The sequence below is a fragment of the Pollicipes pollicipes genome, unplaced genomic scaffold, assembly GCF_011947565.3.
Source record: "Pollicipes pollicipes isolate AB1234 unplaced genomic scaffold, Ppol_2.1 Scaffold_6052;HRSCAF=7182_pilon_pilon_pilon, whole genome shotgun sequence".
In the NCBI taxonomy this organism is placed as follows: Eukaryota; Metazoa; Arthropoda; class Thecostraca; order Pollicipedomorpha; family Pollicipedidae; genus Pollicipes; species Pollicipes pollicipes.
In genome coordinates this window covers 25,014,353-25,030,082 of record NW_023596805.1, presented here as the reverse complement: position 1 = coordinate 25,030,082, position 15,730 = coordinate 25,014,353, and the positions used below count along the sequence as shown (strand labels likewise).

The 15,730-nt window shown below is 49.8% G+C and overlaps 9 non-coding genes across 9 annotated transcripts; all 9 read left to right on the top strand.

The window, feature by feature from the left end:
* The first annotated feature begins 210 nt into the window (after nt 1-210).
* TRNAS-CGA (transfer RNA serine (anticodon CGA)) lies at nt 211-292 on the top strand. Its single transcript has one exon. It is a non-coding gene; the product is annotated as a tRNA-Ser (tRNA).
* A 4,107-nt stretch (nt 293-4,399) lies between these two features.
* TRNAS-CGA (transfer RNA serine (anticodon CGA)) lies at nt 4,400-4,481 on the top strand. Its single transcript has one exon. It is a non-coding gene; the product is annotated as a tRNA-Ser (tRNA).
* Nucleotides 4,482-5,225: 744 nt separating this feature from the next.
* Nucleotides 5,226-5,296, top strand: TRNAG-GCC (transfer RNA glycine (anticodon GCC)). The gene has a single exon. It is a non-coding gene; the product is annotated as a tRNA-Gly (tRNA).
* Nucleotides 5,297-7,038: 1,742 nt separating this feature from the next.
* On the top strand, nt 7,039-7,109 carry TRNAG-GCC (transfer RNA glycine (anticodon GCC)). Its single transcript has one exon. It is a non-coding gene; the product is annotated as a tRNA-Gly (tRNA).
* Nucleotides 7,110-8,877: 1,768 nt separating this feature from the next.
* Nucleotides 8,878-8,948, top strand: TRNAG-GCC (transfer RNA glycine (anticodon GCC)). Its single transcript has one exon. It is a non-coding gene; the product is annotated as a tRNA-Gly (tRNA).
* A 1,751-nt stretch (nt 8,949-10,699) lies between these two features.
* On the top strand, nt 10,700-10,770 carry TRNAG-GCC (transfer RNA glycine (anticodon GCC)). Its single transcript has one exon. It is a non-coding gene; the product is annotated as a tRNA-Gly (tRNA).
* An 825-nt stretch (nt 10,771-11,595) lies between these two features.
* Nucleotides 11,596-11,677, top strand: TRNAS-CGA (transfer RNA serine (anticodon CGA)). The gene has a single exon. It is a non-coding gene; the product is annotated as a tRNA-Ser (tRNA).
* Nucleotides 11,678-13,429: 1,752 nt separating this feature from the next.
* On the top strand, nt 13,430-13,500 carry TRNAG-UCC (transfer RNA glycine (anticodon UCC)). The gene has a single exon. It is a non-coding gene; the product is annotated as a tRNA-Gly (tRNA).
* Nucleotides 13,501-15,303: 1,803 nt separating this feature from the next.
* On the top strand, nt 15,304-15,374 carry TRNAG-UCC (transfer RNA glycine (anticodon UCC)). Its single transcript has one exon. It is a non-coding gene; the product is annotated as a tRNA-Gly (tRNA).
* Nucleotides 15,375-15,730: the final 356 nt, after the last annotated feature.

Below are 15,730 nucleotides of genomic sequence, written 5' to 3'. Positions count from 1 at the left end.
AGTGTTTTTAATATTTTTGTGCGGTGATCCTTTTGCAGGATGTTGGGTAGAGCTCGAGAATACCGATGAATTTGGATCAGCGAGTGCACAATACAACACAATGCAACGGGGACGTTCAGCCTTCGACATGCCCTCCCTCCCCCATGTGTTGCTTGCTGTGCATTTACATGGCCTGTTCCAAAGTTCATTTATGATAAAACGGGTCCGGGAGCGGTCGTGGCCGAGTGGTTAAGGCGTCTGACTCGAAATCAGATTCCCTATGGGAGCGTAGGTTCGAGTCCTACCGGCCGCGATATGTGCGATTTTACCCCGCACGTCCTCCATCCCTTCGGGCGAGACCGTGTGGACGCGATGGTCGGTCCCATGGTGCATGCCATGGCACGTGTTGCAATTGCTACCATTTGCACCATCGCTAAAATGACCAATCTTTGAAAACAGAATTTGGACAGGTACGCATAGTTACCTCACTATGGAGCCTCCTCCGCCGCCCCCCCCCCCCCCCCCCTCCGTCTCGCCTTGTTGAAATGGAAGACATGCTGTGGTACAGCCCCACGGTCTAATGTCGATTGGCTACATGTCAGTTGGGTAGATGTCATTGTATACGGATTGGATAGATACGATACAGGTTATGCAATGTAGTGTGAAAAAGGTGCGAGAGATAATGAAATAGCAATTGATAATCTGCATGGGTATGGTCTACACGCACGCGCGGTTGTAAACAGTTGTGTACTATACAGGATATGCAATGTAGTCTGAAAAAGGTACGAGAGATAATGAAATAGTAATTGATAATCTGCATGGATATGATGTACACGAATGCGCGGACGCACGCACGCAAACACACAGACACATACACACGCCCATAGCCCATAGCGATAGCCATAGCCATAGCCATAGGCATAGGCATAGGCATAGCCGAAGCCATACCCACACACACTCACACACATAACACATCATAACATCGGTGTTGGTCGACATGGAATATTTACTGGGAGCTCATGTTGCACGCAGTGTCTTGTCTTCCACAAGCATCTCGACTTTTCCTCTTCGATCATCATCATACCTTACATTGGCCTTGGCGTACTTTACGCTGTGAAATGGTGACGCGGCTGTGTTTAGGAATGAATCACAACCCGGCCAGGTTGCTGTACACATGGTGAGACCGTCTGTTTTCGTAGTCGAGGTGAAGCCGCATAAATTCCAAACTGCATGGGGACTGCCGTTTGAACGTCAGAAATACCAACTGATGCCAAAAAGACAGAATCTGGAGATCCTTCCACTTATACCACGCATCAGTTGGCGTTGGCGCATCAGACATCAATACGCGATGGTGTTTGTCTTCTACACAACACGAGGTTCATTTTCGTAACCTAATGTATGCTACATAAAACCCAAGATGCATCGGCCGGGAATCGAACCCGGGCCGCCCGCGTGGCAGGCGAGCATTCTACCACTGAACGACCGATGCCTGTTTACATGGTTTGACCCGGTTTACCGCGGGCGAAAAGGTCATATACAATTTACTGTTTAGCCCTGCAACTCCAAACAGTCAACATATGTGACTTGTCTTATTGTTGCGTGTCTTATTATGGTGGCACCTTAGTTCTAACTCTGACATGTGATGATGACAAGCAATACCACGCTTAAAAGTTACGTAAGCTCAGCAACATATATGCTATATATGACCATACCTGACGATAGTTGGAAAAGGCCACGGCGGGCGGCCCGGGTTCGATTCCCGGCCGATGCAGGTTTGATTCAAGATAGGTTCTCACAAATCAAGTGCCGTGCATTGTGAAACCGCTGGCCAGCATGGGACACAGCGACTGTCTGATCAGCATCCACACCGACAAACGTGATATATAATACACAAGGTGGAAAAACCCAGCACCCCTGTGCTAGACAGCTTGTGGGTTTGGATTATATACCCAGCAGTGCAATCCCGTCAGGGACGTTCTCGCTTATGTACCCGTAGCGGGCCAAGTTCAGGTACACATGGGGAGACTGCATCACACTAACGCTCACAAGAAGGCAACCTGCATGGGGCTACTTTCTTGGTCACCGCTTGGGATGCGGGCTCTGAACTGACCGTCAAAAACAACTCTCCATGCACGGCATCCTGAGCATCCATACTAGAAGCGCAACATTCCAAAACAAAAATACCAGCCCGCAGCCCAGCCCGCCGCGCTTAGCTTGTGATCCAGCCGGCCAAAGCTCGCAATGTTGTAATGCTGATCCACCATAAGCCCGTAAGTATTCATTTATTGCATGACGCATTTTGTCATCAAGTTCTGTCTCTAGTATGGACACTCAGGGTGCAGTGCATGGAGAGTTGTTTTAGGACGGTCAGTTCAGAACCCCAAACGGTAGCCAGGGGTGGTGTCTTGTGTATGCAGGCTAAGGGCGAGGTGCATGGAGAGTCGTTTTTGGACGGTCGATTCACAGCTCGCACCCATGCGGTGGCCAAGAAAGTAAACCGTGGAGACTACTTTCTCGTGAGTGCTAATGTGCGATGCAATCTAGTCATGTACACCTGAGATCAGCGCGCTACGGGTACATAAGCAAGAACGTTCATGACGGGATTACGTTGCTGTGCATATGAGCTAAACCGATAAATTTAGCACGAGGGTGGTGTGTTTTTCCGCCTTGTGTACTTTATGTGACGTTTGACGGCGCGGACGTCGATCAGACAGCTGCTGTGCGCCATGCTGGGCGCCAGTTTCACCGCGCAGGGCACATACCACCGCGCTCGATCTATGAGAACCCAGCTTGAACTTAACAAACTGCATCGGGCGGGAATCGAACCCGGGCCGCCCGCGTGGCAGGCGAGCATTCTACCACTGAACCACCGATGCCTGTTTACATGGTTTGACCCGGTTTACCGCAGGCCAGAAGGTCATATGCAATTTATTGTCTAGCGCTGCAACTCCAAACAGTCAAAATATGTGATTTGTCTTATTGTTGCGGTGACACCTTAGTTTTTACTCTGACATGTGATGATGACAAGCAATACCACGCTTAAAATTTCTGTAAGCTCAGAAACACATATGCTATATATGACCATACCTGACGGTAGTTGGAAAAGAACACGACCAAAACTTTTTCTGCACAATCGTAGGTCAAATGAATATAATTTGGAATCCAATAACCCTAACATCTCCCATCCATGACCGTTGCTTCTGAGTTACATACAATGTTGTGTTGCACTCCATACCAGGTGATTAAGGGTTTGATTTAAAGTCCCATTACACCTAAGCAGCACTTGGTTATAGCGCCGGTTGCCTTTAGTTGCTGCAAGCGAGGCGCGAAACAGACTGTTCCCGAGGATTTGTCCGTGTCGCGTAGCATGATGGGGACAAGCGGACAGCTTAGAGCAGTTGAAGATCTGCTTTGGCTTTCCGAAGAGAACAGGACTTTAAAGCCTCACTTCACTTTGCTTCTCAATCAACTCAATTATGACCCACCGACCTCCGGTAATCAGGCTTAAACCCCTCCACTTCGCATCGGTGGCTCAGTGGCAGAATGCTCGCCTGCCACGCGGGCGGCCCGGGTTCGATTCCCGGCCGATGCATTTTGGATATCACGTAGCTCCAGCCAGGCTAAGAAAATAAACGTCGTGTTGTGCTGCCAGCCAAAAAAGACCACTATCGCGTGCGTTGAAAACCAACGTCAAATGTTATGTGGTATAAGCAGAAGAACCTGCATACACAAGCAGCATCCCTGGTTACCGTTTCCGGTTCTGAACCGACCGTCCGAAAACAGCTCCCCATGCACGGCATCCTGAGCATCCATGCTAGAGACGCGACATTCCAAAACGAAAATATCAACCCGCAGCCCAGCCCTCCCCGCCAACGTGCGGCCCGATATGCTGGCCTAGGAATTTGAGATACTGGTGAGCCCAGAGCCATAGCCAAACAGTCGACGATACAGAGCCGTGAGAAGGAACATAACACACAGTATAACACCTAGTTTGTCCTAAATCCGCACGGAGTCGAGCAGAAGGCGGTTCTGATATGGTTTTGCAGCTACATTTAATTGATTACCAGATGAGACTAGATGTTACCCACTGCAAGCCTGTCAAAGGAAACGTTAATAACACCTCGGCCAGATTTTGTATGATTGTTATGCGTCGACCCAAAATGTACATATAGGTGCTCCCCCGTACAGGGCGTACTGATGTTCGTATGAGTGTTTTGAATAGTTTTGTGCGGCGTTCCTTTTGTAGGACGTTGGCCAGAGCTCGAAAATACCCTTACATTTGGATGAGCAAGTGCACGATATAACACAATGCAACGGGGACGATCAGCCTTCCACATGCCCCACCCGTCCCCCATGTGTTGCTTGCTGTGCATTTACAAGGCCTGTTCGAAAGTTCATTTATGATAAAACGGGTCTGGGTGCGGTCGTGGCCGAGTGGTTAAGGCGTCTGACTCGAAATCAGATTCCCTCTGGGGGCGTAGGTTCGAGTCCTACCGGCCGCGATATGTGCGATTTTACCCTGCACGTCCTCCGCCCCTTCGGGCGAAACCGTGTGGACGCGATGGTCGGTCCCATGGTACATGCCATGGCACGTGTTGCTATTGCTACCATTTGCAGTATTGCGAAAATGACTGACCTTTGAAAACAGAATTTCGACAGGTACGCATAGTTACCACTCACTATGGAGCCTCCTCCGCCCCGCCCCCCCCCCCCCCCCCCTGCGCCTTGTTGAAATGGAAGACATGCTGAAGACATGACTGCCCCACGGTCTAGAGTCAATTGGTTAGATGTTGTTATATACGGATTGGATTTGTGATAGGATGGCTGCACAGTATTTTGGAAACGCGCTACGTAAACAAGCATTTTATGAAACTTTGTGTTGGTGTTTTGTGTGAACCCGCCCGTGATGCAGTCTCCAGATGCTGTCGGCTTAGCCTTTAGCTTATCTCCATCTTGCTTCATCCTGCACCCTCGCGACAGCCCGCTTGTCCGGGACAGGCTGTATGCGTTAGCCATGAGTGTGCGGAGAGGCCCCGTGGGAAGGGAGTTCCTGACCGGGTGCGCAGCGCGCATGCGCGGGTTAAAGCTCGTCGGTTGGTCCCCCAGGCGTATGCAAGTCTGCACCACCGTTATCCATTTTTCTTAATCCCATAGCCCGAAAATGATCAGTGCTGTCGAAAGGGCTCTAATCCAAAACACCAAAAACCGATCGACCTCCGACAATCAGGTTTAATCCGGTTCATGTAGCATCGGTGGTTCAGTGGTAGAATGCTCGCCTGCCACGCGGGCGGCCCGGGTTCGATTCCCGGCCGATGCAGTTTTGATTCAATATAGGCTTTCACAAATCAAGTGCCGTGCATTGTGAAACCGCTGCCCAGCATGGGACACAGCGACTGTCTGATCAACGTCCACACCGACAAACGTGATATAAAATACACAAGGTGGAAAAACCCAGCACCCCTGTGCTAGACAGATTGTGGGTTTGGATTATATACCCAGCAGTGCAATCCCGTCAGGGACATTCTCACTTATGTACCCGTAGCGGGCCAAGTTCAGGTACACATGGGGAGACTGCATCACACTAACGCTCACAAGAAGGCAACCTGCATGGGGCTACTTTCTTGGTCACCGCTTGGGATGCGGGCTCTGAACTGACCGTCAAAAACAACTCTCCATGCACGGCATCCTGAGCATCCATACTAGAGGCGCAACATTCCAAAACGAAAATATCAGCCCGCAGCCCAGCCCGCCGCGCTTAGCTTGTGATCCAGCCGGCCAAAGCTCGCAATGTTGTAATGCTGATCCACCATAAGCCCGTAAGTATTCATTTATTGCATGACGCATGTTGTCATCAAGTTGTGTCTCTAGTATGGATACTCAGGGTGCAGTGGACGGGGAGTTGTTTGAGGACGGTCAGTTCAAAACCCCAAACGGTTATCAGGGGTGGTGTCTTGTGTATGCAGGCTGGCGAGGTGCATGGAGAGTCGTTTTTGGACGGTCGTTTCACAGCCCGCACCGTGGAGACATCTGCGGTGGCCAAGAAAGTAAACCGTGGAGACTACTTCCTTGTGAGTGCTAATGTGTGATGCAATCTACTCATGTACACCTGAGATCAGCGCGCTACGGGTACATAAGCAAACACGTTACACGTTCATGACGGGACTGCAGTGCTGGGTATATAATCTAAACCGATAAGTTTAGCACGAGGGTGGTGTGTTTTTCCACCTTGTGTATTTCATGTGACGTTTGACGGCGCGGACGTTGATGCTGGGCGCCAGTTTCACCGCGCAGGGTACGTAACACCGCACTCGATCTGTGAGAACCCAGCTTGAACTTAACAAACTGCATCGGCCGGGAATCGAACCCGGGCCGCCCGCGTGGCAGGCGAGCATTCTACCACTGAACCACCGACGCCTGGTCACATGGTTTGACCCGGTTTATCGCGGGCCAAAAGGTCATATACAATTTATTGTTTAGCGCTGCAACTCCAAACAGTCAAAATATGTGATTTGTCTGATTGTTGCGGTGGCACCCTAGTTCTAACTCTGACATGTGATGATGACAAGCAATACCACGCTTAAAAGTTCTGTAAGCTCAGAAACATATATGCTATATATGACCATACCTGACGATAGTTGGAAAAGGCCACAGCCAAAACGTTTTTTGCACAATCGTAGGTCAAATGGATATAATTTGGAATCCAATAGCCCTAGCATCTCCCATCCATGACCGTTGCTTCTGAGTTACACACAATGTTGGGTGGCACTCCATACCAGGTGATTAAGGCGTTTGATCTAAAGTCCCATTACGCCTATGCAACACTTGGTTTAAGCGCCAGTTGCCTTTAGTTGCTTCAAGCGACGCGCGAAACAAGCTGTTCACGAGGATTTGTCCGTGTCGCGTAGCATGATGGGGACAAGCGAACAGCTTAGAGCAGTTGAAGATTTGCTTTGGCTTTCCGAAGAGAAAAGGATTTTAAAGCCTCACTTCACTTACTCCTCAATCAACACAATTACGACCCACCGACCTCCGGTAATCAGGTTTAAACCCCTGCACTTAGCATCGGTGGTTCAGTGGTAGAATGCTCGCCTGCCACGCGGGCGGCCCGGGTTCGATTCCCGGCCGATGCAGTTTTGATTCAATATAGGCTCTCACAAATCAAGTGCCGTGCATTGTGAAACCGCTGCCCAGCATGGGACGCAGCGACTGTCTGATCAACGTCCACACCGACAAACGTGATATAAAATACACAAGGTGGAAAAACCCAGCACCCCTGTGCTAGACAGATTGTGGGTTTGGATTATATACCCAGCAGTGCAATCCCGTCAGGGACATTCTCGCTTATGTACCCGTAGCGGGCCAAGTTCAGGTGCACATGGGGAGACTGCATCACACTAGCGCTCACAAGAAGGCAACCTGCATGGGGCTACTTTCTTGATCACCGCTTGGGATGCGGGCTCTGAACTGACCGTCAAAAACAACTCTCCATGCACGGCATCCTGAGCATCCATGCTAGAGGCGCAACATTCCAAAACGAAAATATCAGCCCGCAGCCCAGCCCGCTCCGCTTAGCTTGTGATCCAGCCGGCCAAAGCTCGCAATGTTGTAATGCTGATCCACCATAAGCCCGTAAGTATTCATTTATTGCATGACGCATGTTGTCATCAAGTTGTGTCTCTAGTATGGACACTCAGGGTGCAGTGCATGGAGAGTTGTTTTAGGACGGTCAGTTCAGAACCCCAAACGGTTATCAGGGGTGGTGTCTTGTGTATGCAGGCTAAGGGCGAGGTGCATGGAGAGTCGTTTTTGGACGGTCGTTTCACAGCCCGCACCGTGGAGACATATGCGGTGGCCAAGAAAGTAAACCGTGGAGACTACTTCCTTGTGAGTGCTAATGTGTGATGCAATCTACTCATGTACACCTGAGATCAGCGCGCTACGGGTACATAAGCAAACACGTTACACGTTCATGACGGGACTGCAGTGCTGGGTATATAATCTAAACCGATAAGTTTAGCACGAGGGTGGTGTGTTTTTCCGCCTTGTGTATTTTATGTGACGTTTGACGGCGCGGACGTTGATCAGACAGACGCTGCGCCCCATGCTGGGCGCCAGTTTCACCGTGCAGGGTACGTAACACCGCACTCGGATCTGTGAGAACCCAGCTTGAACTTAACAAACTGCATCGGCCGGGAATCGAACCCGGGCCGCCCGCGTGGCAGGCGAGCATTCTACCACTGAACCACCGATGCCTGGTCACATGGTTTGACCCGGTTTACCGCGGGCCAAAAGGTCATATACAATTCATTGTTTAGCACTGCAACTCCAAACAGTCAAAATATGTGATTTGTCTGATTGTTGCGGTGGCACCCTAGTTCTAACTCTGACATGTGATGATGACAAGCAATACCACGCTTAAAAGTTCTGTAAGTTCAGAAACATATATGCTATATATGACCATACCTGACGATAGTTGGAAAAGGCCACAGCCGAAACGTTTTTTTGCACAATCGTAGGTCAAATGGATATAATTTGGAATCCAATAGCCCTAGCATGTCCCATCCATGACCGTTGCTTCTGAGTTACACACAATGTTGGGTGGCACTCAATACCAGGTGATTAAGGCGTTTGATCTAAAGTCCCATTACGCCTAAGCAACACTTGGTTTTAGCGCCGGTTGTCTTTAGTTGCTTCAAGCGACGCGCGAAACAGGCTGTTCACGAGGATTTGTCCGTGTCGCGTAGCATGATGGGGACAAGCGAACAGCTTAGAGCAGTTGAAGATTTGCTTTGGCTTTCCGAAGAGAAAAGGATTTTAAAGCCTCACTTCACTTACTCCTCAATCAACTCAATTACGACCCACCGACCTCCGGTAATCACGTTTAAACCCCTGCACTTAGCATCGGTGGTTCAGTGGTAGAATGCTCGCCTGCCACGCGGGCGGCCCGGGTTCGATTCCCGGCCGATGCAGTTTTGATTCAATATAGGCTCTCACAAATCAAGTGCCGTGCATTGTGAAACCGCTGCCCAGCATGGGACACAGCGACTGTCTGATCAACGTCCACACCGGCAAACGTGATATAAAATACACAAGGTGGAAAAACCCAGCACCCCTGTGCTAGACAAATTGTGGGTTTGGATTATGTACCCAGCAGTGCAATCCCGTCAGGGACATTCTCGCTTATGTACCCGTAGCGGGCCAAGTTCAGGTGCACATGGGGAGACTGCATCACACTAGCGCTCACAAGAAGGCAACCTGCATGGGGCTACTTTCTTGGTCACCGCTTGGGATGCGGGCTCTGAACTGACCGCCAAAAACAACTTTCCATGCACGGCATCCTGAGCATCCATACTAGAGGCGCAACATTCCAAAACGAAAATATCAGCCCGCAGCCCAGCCCGCCGCGCTTAGCTTGTGATCCAGCCGGCCAAAGCTCGCTGTGTTTTAATGCTGATCCACCATAAGCCCGTAAGTATTCATTTATTGCATGACGCATTTTGTCATCAAGTTGTGTCTCTAGTATGGATACTCAGGGTGCAGTGCATGGAGAGTTGTTTTAGGACGGTCAGTCAGAACCCCAAACGGTAGCCAGGGGTGGTGTCTTGTGTATGCAGGCTAAGGGCGAGGTGCATGGAGAGTCGTTTTTGGACGGTCGTTTCACAGCTCGCACCCCATGCGGTGGCCAAAAAAGTAAACCGTGGAGACTACTTTCTTGTGAGTGCTAATGTGTGATGCAATCTACTCATGTACACCTGAGATCAGCGCGCTACGGGTACATAAGCAAGAACGTTCATGACGGGATTACATTGCTGTGTATATGAGCTAAAGCGATAAATCTAGCACGAGGGTGGTGTGTTTTTCCGCCTTGTGTACTTTATGTGACGTTTGACGGCGCGGACGTTGATCAGACAGCCGCTGTGCGCCATGCTGGGCGCCAGTTTCACCGCGCAGGACACGTACCACCGCACTCGATCTATGAGAACCCAGCTTGAACTTAACAAACTGCATCGGCCGGGAATCGAACCCGGGCCGCCCGCGTGGCAGGCGAGCATTCTACTTCTGAACCACCGATGCCTGTTTACATGGTTTGACCCTTTTTACCGCAGGCCAAAAGGTCATATGCAATTTATTGTCTAGCGCTGCAACTCCAAACAGTCAAAATATGTGATTTGTCTTCTTGTTGCGGTGACACCTTAGTTTTTACTCTGACATGTGATGATGATAAGCAATACCACGCTTAAAATTTCTGTAAGCTCAGAAGCACATATGCTATATATGACCATACCTGACGGTAGTTGGAAAAGAACACGACCAAAACTTTTTCTGCACAATCGTAGGTCAAATGAATATAATTTGGAATCCAATAGCCCTAGCATCGCCCATCCATGACCGTTGCTTCTGAGTTACACACAATGCTGTGTTGCATTCCATACCAGGTGATTAAGGCGTTTGATTTAAAGTCCCATTACACCTAAGCAACACTTGGTTTTACCGCCAGTTGCCTTTAGTTGCTGCAAGCGACGCGCGAAACAGGCTGTTCACGAGGATTTGTCCGTGTCGCGTAGCATGAGGGGCACAAGCGGACAGCTTAGAGCAGTTGAAGATCTGCTTTGGCTTTCCGAAGAGAACAGGACTTTAAAGCCTCACTTCACTTTGCTCCTCAATCAACTCAATTATGACCCACCGACCTCCGGTAATCAGGGTTAAACCCCTGCACTTAGCATCGGTGGTTCAGTGGTAGAATGCTCGCCTGCCACGCGGGCGGCCCGGGTTCGATTCCCGGCCGATGCATTTTGGATATCACGTAGCTCCAGCCAGGCTAAGAAAATAAACGTTGTGTTGTGCAGCCAGCCAAAAAAAAGACCACCATCACGTGCGTTGAAAACCAACGTCAAATGTTACGTGGTATAAGCAGAAGAACCTGCATACACAAGCAGCATCCCTGGTTACCGTTTCGGGTTCTGAACCGACCGTCCGAAAACAGCTCTCCATGCACGGCATCCTGAGCATCCATACTAGAGACGCGACATTCCAAAACGAAAATATCAACCCGCAGCCCAGCCCTCCCCGTCAACGTGCAGCCCGATAAGCTGGCCTAGGGCTTTGAACAACTGGGTAGCCCAGAGCCATAGCCAAACAATCGACGATACGGAGCCAGGAGAGAGAACGTAACACGCAGTATAACACCTAGTTTGCTCCGAATCCACACGAGCAGACGGCGACTCTGGTGTGGTTTTGCAGCTACATTTAATTCATTACCAGATGAGACTAGGTGCTGCCCACCGCAGGCCTTTGATAGGAAACGTTAATAACACCTCGTCCAAATTTTGTATAATTGTTATGCGTGGACCCAAAATGTACATATAAGTACTCCCCCATACAGGGCGTACTAATGTTCGTGTGAGTGTTTTGAATAGTTTTGTGCGGCGATCCTTTTGTAGGATGTTGGCTAGAGCTGGAAAATACCCATAAATTTGGATGAGCAAGTGCATGATACAACACTATGCAACGGGGGCGATCAGCCTTCCGCATGCCCTCCCCCTCCCCATGTGTTTGACTTGCTGTGCATTTACATAGTATGTTCTAAAGTTCATTTATGGTAAAATAGGTCCGGGAGCGGTCGTGGCCGAGTGGTTAAGGCGTCTGACTCGAAATCAGATTCCCTCTGGGAGCGTAGGTTCGAGTCCTACCGGCCGCGATATGTGCGATTTTACCCCACACGTCCTCCACCCCTTCGGGCGAGACCGACCGAGACAGGTGGCATGAAGGCCGAGACCGAGACCGTGTGGGCGCGATGGTCGGTCCCATGTTATATGCCACGTGTAATAACACCATCGCTAAGATGACTGACCTTTGAAAACAGAATTTCGACAGGTACGCATAGTTACCACTCACTATGGAGGCTCCTTCGCCCCTTCCCCGCCTTGGAGGACATGCTGTGGTACAGCCCCACGGTCGAGGTGTCAATTTGCTAGAGGTCATTGTATACGGATTGGTTTGTGATAGGATGGCTGCCCAAGATTTTGGAAACGCGCTATGTAACTTATGACTTGGGGGTAGTCTTCGTGACTTGAATTCAGCTGTGTGCAATACAGGATATGTAATGTAGTCCAAAAAAGGTACGAGAGATTATGAAATAGTGATTGATAATCTGCATGGATATGATGTACACGCACGCGCGGACGGACGCACGCACACAAACACACAGGCACACACACACGCTCATAGCCCATAGCCAATAGGCGTAGCCGTAGCTATAGCCATGACCGAAGCCATACCCCCACACACGCAGAACACACCACAACATCGGTGTTGGTTGACATGGAATATTTACTGGGACCCCGTGTTGCACGTGGTGTCCTATCTTCCACAAGCGTCTAGACTTTTCCTCTTCGATCATCATCATACCTTACATTGGCCTTGGCGTACTTTACGCTGTGAAATGGTGACGCGGCTGCGTTAAAGGAATGAATCGCAACCTGGCCAGGCTGCTGTACACATGGTGGGATCGTCTATTTCCTTAGTCTAAGTGAAGGCGCATGAATTCCAAAATGCATGGGGACTGCTGTTTGAACGTCAGAAATACCAACTGATGCCAAAAAGCCAGAGTCTGGAGATCCTTCCACTTAAACTACGCATCAGTTGGCGTTGTAGCATCACACATCAATACGCGATGGTGTTTGTCTTCTACGCAACACGAGGCTCATTTTCGTAACCTACATAAAACCCAAAATGCATCGGCTGGGAATCGAACCCGGGCCGCCCGCGTGGCAGGCGAGCATTCTACCACTGAACCACCGATGCCTGTTTACATGGTTTGACCCGGTTTGCCGCGGGCCAAAAGGTCATATACAATTTATTGTTTAGCGCTGCAACTCCAAACAGTCAAAATGTGTGATTTGTCTCACTGTTGCGTTGGCACCTTAGTTCTAACTCTGACATGTGATGATGACAAGCAATACCACGCTTAAAAGTTCTGTAAGCTCAGAAACATATATGCTATATATTACCATACCTGACGATAGTTGGAAAAGGCCACGTCCAAAACTTTTTTGGAACAATGGTAGGTCAAATGGATATAATTTTGAATACAATAGCCCTAGCATCGCCCATCCATGACCGTTGCTTCTGAGTTACATACAGTGTTGTGTTGCACTCCATACCAGGTGATTAAGGCGTTTGATCTAAAGTCCCATTACGCCTATGCAGCACTTGGTTTTACCACCACTTGCCTTTAATTGCTGCAAGCGAGGCGCGAAACAGGCTGTTTACGAGGATTTGTCCGTGCCGCGTAGCATGATGGGCACAAGCGGACAGCTTAGAGCAGTTGAAGATTTGCTTTGGCTTTCCGAAGAGAACAGGACTTTAAAACCTCACTTTACTTCGCTCCTCAACCAACTCAATTATGACTCACCGACCTCCGGTAATCAGTTTTAAACCCCTTCACTTAGCATCGGTGGTTCAGTGGTAGAATGCTCGCCTTCCACGCGGGCGGCCTGGGTTCGGTTCCCGGCCGATGCAGTTTTGATTCAAGATAGGTTCTCATAAATCGAATGCGGTGTCACGTGCCGTGCATTGTGAAACTGCCGCCCAGCATGACCCCAAACGGCTGTCTGATCAATGTCCACACCGACAAACGTGATATGAAATGCAAAAGGTGGAAAAACCCAGCACCCCGTGCTAGACAGGTTTTCAGTTTAGATTATATACCCAGCACTGCAATCCTCTCAGGGATATTCTTGCTTAAATACCCGTAGCGGGCTGAGCTCATGTGTACATGGGTAGACTTCATCACACTTAAACGCTCACAAGAAAGCAACCTGCCTGGGGTTACTTTCTTGGCCACCGCATGGGGTGCGGGCTCTGAACCGACCATCCGAAAACAGCTCTCCATGCACGACATCCTGAGCATCCATACTAGAGGCGCAACATTCCAAAACGAAAATATCAGCCCGCAGCCCAGCCCGCCCCGCCTAGCTCGTGATCCAGCCCGCAAAAGCCCGCTTAGCTTGTGATCCAGCCGGCCAAAGCTCGCAATGTTGTAATGCTGATCCACCATAAGCCCGTAAGTATTCATTTATTGCATGACGCATTTTGTCATCAAGTTCTGTCTCTAGTATGGACACTCAGGGTGCAGTGCATGGAGAGTTGTTTGAGGACGGTCAGTTCAAAGCCCCAAACGGTAGCCAGGGGTGGTGTCTTGTGTATGCAGGCTAAGGGCGAGGTGCATGGAGAGTGGTTTTTGGACGGTCGTTTCACAGCCCGCACCGTGGAGACATGTGCGGTGGCCAAGAAAGTAAACCGTGGAGACTGCTTTCTTGTGAGTGCTTATGTGGAATGCAGTCTCCTCATGTACACCTGAGCTCAGCGCGCCACGTGTACATAAGCAAGAACGTTCATGACGGGATTGCAGTGCTGGGTATATGAGCTAAACCGATAGATGTAGCACTAGAGTGGCGTGTTTTTTCCGCCTTGTGTGCTTTATGGGGCGTTTGACGGCGCGGACGTTGATCAGACAGCCGCTGTGCGCCATGCTGGGCGCCAGTTTCACCGCGCAGGGCACGTAACACCGCACTCGATCTATGAGAACCCAGCTTGAACTTAAGCTGCATCGGCCGGGAATCGAACCCGGGCCGCCCGCGTGGCAGGCGAGCATTCTACCACTGAACCACCGATGCCTGTTTACATGGTTTGACCCGGTTTACCGCGTGCCAAAAGGTCATATGCAATTTATCGTTTAGCGCTGCAACTCCAGACGGTCAAAATATGTGATTTGTCTTATTGTTGCGGTGACACCTTAGTTCTTACTCTGACATGTGATGATGACAAGCAATACCACGCTTAAAAGTTCTGTATGCTCAGAAACATGCATGCTATATATGACCATACCTGACGATAGTTGGAAAAGGCCACGGCCAAAACTTTTTTGGAACAATGGTAGGTCAAATGGATATAATTTTGAATACAATAGCCCTAGCATCGCCCATCCATGACCGTTGCTTCTGAGTTACATACAGTGTTGTGTTGCACTCCATACCAGGTGATTAAGGCGTTTGATCTAAAGTCCCATTACGCCTAAGCAGCACTTGGTTTTACCGCCACTTGCCTTTAATTGCTGCAAGCGACGCGCGAAACAGGCTGTTTACGAGGATTTGTCCGTGCCGCGTAGCATGATGGGCACAAGCGGACAGCTTAGAGCAGTTGAAGATTTGCTTTGGCTTTCCGAAGAGAACAGGACTTTAAAACCTCACTTTACTTCGCTCCTCAATCAACTCAATTATGACTCACCGACCTCCGGTAATCAGTTTTAAACCCCTTCACTTAGCATCGGTGGTTCAGTGGTAGAATGCTCGCCTTCCACGCGGGCGGCCTGGGTTCGGTTCCCGGCCGATGCAGTTTTGATTCAAGATAGGTTCTCATAAATCGAATGCGGTGTCACGTGCCGTGCATTGTGAAACTGCCTCCCAGCATGGGACACGGCGACTGTCTGATCAACGTCCACACCGACAAACGTGATATGAAATGCACAGGTGGAAAAATCCAACACCCCTGAGCTAAACAGATGATCGGTTTACATTATATACCCAGCACTGCAATCCCGTCAGGGACATTCTCGCGTATGTGCCTGTAGCGGGCCAAGTTCAGTTGCACATGGGGAGACTGCACCACACTTAAACGCTCACAAGAAAGCAACCTGCATTGGGTTACTTTCTTGGCCACCGCATGGGCTGCGGGCTCTGAACCGACCGTC